This window comes from Quercus suber, unplaced genomic scaffold (assembly GCF_002906115.3).
Source record: "Quercus suber isolate HL8 unplaced genomic scaffold, Cork oak 2.0 scaffold_2, whole genome shotgun sequence".
NCBI lineage: Eukaryota > Viridiplantae > Streptophyta > Magnoliopsida > Fagales > Fagaceae > Quercus > Quercus suber.
The window spans coordinates 2,488,860-2,492,975 of NW_027069469.1; positions in this window are offsets into that span (position 1 = coordinate 2,488,860).

Below are 4,116 nucleotides of genomic sequence, written 5' to 3' on the forward strand. Positions count from 1 at the left end.
TTTTAGTGATAATATTTTTGGTGCTGATCTGCTTCTATGCCAGACTAATCATGATTTTGAAGCATAATTTGGCTATTACCAGCAATGATTCTTTACTTAAACTGACAACTATTTGTATAGGATTTTGCCTTCGGCTTTAGCTACAAAGGACTCAGTCTCCTTTACTTTATATTATCCATATTTAGGGCGTGTAGGCTTATTTTCTCACTTCTATTCATAATAAAGTGACTAAATTTCAAACTAGCTGTCAACCTTATCTTTCTAAGCTTAAGACCAATCTATATCTATATATTACTAAAAGCTGAAGCGTAGCATTTAATGTTGTCATGCTCCCATTGAGCCACGTCAGCAGTCATGTCATTATCAATTTTTTTATACAATTTTTTAACATTTAAAGTGAATTAAAAACTCTTTTATATTACAATCAAAATATCATATTTAATTTATCTTATTTTTAATTATTCTTATTTATTATTAAATTTTCAATTCCATTTTAACTTTTCATATCCCCACTACTCTCTCCCTTAACTTTCTTCAACCTTTCTCATTTCATTTCAACTTTTCATATCCCCACTACTCTCAATATTAATATTATTCTATTTTTTATCTTCCTTTATTTTTGACTCTTCTTATTCTTATTCTCATACTATAAAATTTTCATTCTCCCTCTTATTCCATGCATAATTTCTATTTTTTTCACACACAAAAGCCTCTCTCTCTCTCTCTCTCTCTCTCTCTCTCTCTCTCTCTCTCTCTCTCTCTCTCTATATATATATATATATATTTTTTTTTTTTCCTTCAATTTTTGGTATATATATTTTTTAATTTTAGTGTAACAGGTTGACCATCAAAACATACTGATGCAGTATTGAAAGCTCCACCAAATGCATCACAGAAATCAGTTTTAGACTACTAGAAGTCAGTTAATTTGCTAAAATTGGAATTGACAAGTAATCCAGCTTGATACGATTTAGTTTTATATTTTATGTTGTTATCTTTTTTATTCTCATTGGTTGTTAAATGTTATATTATTGCATTATAAAGATAGTATATAAAAATATAATATTATTTTATTACATAACATAACTAAAATAATATGATGTTTATTGCTATACATTTCATTTTTATTATTTTATTCTCATCTTATTTTATTCAACATTTAAATTTAGCAACATCCTCCATATCATAATTATTTATATTTTGTCTCATTTTTTTTTAAAAATTAAACGTATAATATTTTTATTCAATAAATAAAGATTGTTCTTATAAAGTCTTCCAATGAAATGTTACAATGTATCAATGGAAAAATGAAATACAAAACAAATATCAATTTAGAAACACTCAATTTAAAATAAAATAAAAAAGAATAAACAATTTTCTTATAAAGTATTCCCAGAAAAAGTTACATTGCATTAATAGAAAAAGAGAATACAAAACACATGCTATTTTAGAAACAATAAATTTACAATAATAATAATAATAATATCAAACCAAACATATCATAAAATAATAAACTAATAATTATGGATGCACTAACTTCATGACAACAACATGGAATAAAATAAAAATAAAAATAAACGTTACAATATGCATATTTAGTACATTAGAATTATCATCAAATTGGGGAAAACAATAGGATGTTAACAGGCCAATTCACGCCAATTTGGATCGGATCGTATTGGTCGGCCGAAACCGACCGATTCAAGCTGTACCAGTCGATTCAAGCTAAAACCGGCTTTGAATCACGCCAAAATTCAAGTAAAAATTATAAATAAATAAAAAAATAGTTCAAAATGCACCATTTGAACTTGAACATCTTTAAACAAAAAAAAAAACCCTAAAATCCCTCATTCTCTTCTCGCTACCTCCTTGCCTCTCTGCTCTCTGCCTCTCTCTGCTCTTAGTCTTCCTCCCCGTATTCTAATTTTCAAACATCTTGAAATGTTTTAGTTTCAAACTTGTGCGTTGTATTTAATTTATGAACATCATGTTTTAGTTATTATCTACTATTGCTCTTAAATTTGGTATATGTTTATATAATGTGAAAAAGTATGCTTAGCAAAATATAGAAAATATAAATAAAAATATTTTTAATAATTTTTTAATTGCTGCACCCCGCCGCACCTGCACCCTACTTTTTCAAAAATTTTCGAGTCCCGCACCCGTACCCAAATCTAGAAACACACCCGTGCTTCATTGTGTAGAATGCTATTCCCTGCATAATGAGTATTACATTTGAAAAAGAAACATACTTTTTGAGGAAGAGCATTAATTGGATTGACTCTCGTTTTGGAGAAAGTAAAATTAACAAAAATGTTGATCATTGTTGGATTGGGGGAGTAAATGAAATTTATGCAACAATCTAATTATTTAGTAAAACTATTGATCTATCATTGTAGTGATGTTATTTTTTGCATTATCTTCTCTACTATTGTAAAGTTGTGATTTACAATTATGTTTTTGTTGGCTTTTATTCCGTATCAAATTTGATTGTATTTTGTTCAATCATTTCCCTATATTTCTATGGGATTTAATATAAGAGTTGAGTGTGAGAGTTTGGAGAAGAAATGCTCAAGATAGTGAAGTTTGCGACTGGTTCACGACTGGCTCACGAGTGGACAACCCGCAAAAGACCGCGTGAGAAGCACATGTTGGAAACTAAAAGGTCTTATGCCAAGTCGCATTTCACGAGTCACTTCACGACTTAGGCCAAGTCGCTAGTGACCCGCGAAATCCTCTGCCTAAAGCTTTTTGAAAAGTATGTTTCTCATTACTTTAACGACACTATATAAGCCCTCATTACCAACAAAGTTATAAGGAGTCTTTTTAAGAAAACTTTAAGAGAGAAACCCTAGCAATACACTTGATTGTTAGAGATTGTAAACCCACAATCATCTACACACATGCTCTTAGTTTTCCTCTACTCCTATCTCTCCAATTACAAATCATTAAGAGGTTCTTAATCTAAACACTTACCTCACCCGCTCAGAGAGCTGAGAGAAGTTTTGGTGCCTATAGGAAGCATTGGAAGGAGCCGTTGATTGGCGGGTGCAATTTTGAGCTAATTGCAAGATCTAGATAACTAGTGAAGGCATAGCTAGATGAAACTCATTGGTAGCTGGAACTTGGAAGGTTCAAGTACGTTGAGTAGATTAGGCTTGGAAGGTCTTTTTGATATTCATGTACTCCAACTTTAGTCACTAGTGGATTATTTTGACTTGGAGAGTCGTGGAGAGGTTTTTCACCGAGTACTTCGATTTCCTCTTCGATAACACGTCTCGATATTATCTTGTGTTTGCATCTCTCCTCCCTTATTCTTTAAGCTTTACATTTATCGTTCATTGTATATGCTTATGTCTTAGAGAGTTGTTATGGTTAATTGTGTCTTGATTACTCTTATTCCGCACTTAGAAGAATATGCTAAAAGCAATTAAGCCGTAGTTTAAAATTGGGGGTCTAAACAAGCTATAGTGTTTTCACACTATTTGAGCTTTCAACTATAAATGGTTTTTTTAATATAGGGGGTCTTTTATGATGATCATTGCCTCAGTATAAGGGGCATCTTCTATTATAAGTCTGATATGTTAATGTCATTTTGTTTTTAGGATGCAAATAAGGTGACACCTACTACTTTAACAAAATCGAATCACTGTGTTTAGTTGGACAAAAAGCTAATGTTGTTGCCATTTCAGCTAAAGAGGATGTTTTATATCATTTCAGTAGAAAAGGCCAGAGTGCTGGTTGCATGCCACTTTTTCAAAAGCATGGTTCTTTCAGTTGGTTGGTCTTTCAAAATCTTCATAGTTTTGTTTTAGATATGCAAACACCACTTGCTCTAAATCAATTGTCAAAATCATTATTGAGTCCTATATCTATGGTAGTCCCAGACAGCCAACCACCACTTTTTGGAGTGTTAGACAACCCTAAGATCATGAGCTTTCCTTTTTCTTTTCTTTTTTTAATGGAATAAGATCTTGAAATTTCCTTTTTTAGAGTGGAATATTTATGGAACCCATCCTTACTGTACAAGCATGTGAAACACAAAATGGAGCTATTATGCCTTTATGATCCAAAAGAAGTATTAATTTTATCTTCTTTTTTTTTTTTTTTTTTTTT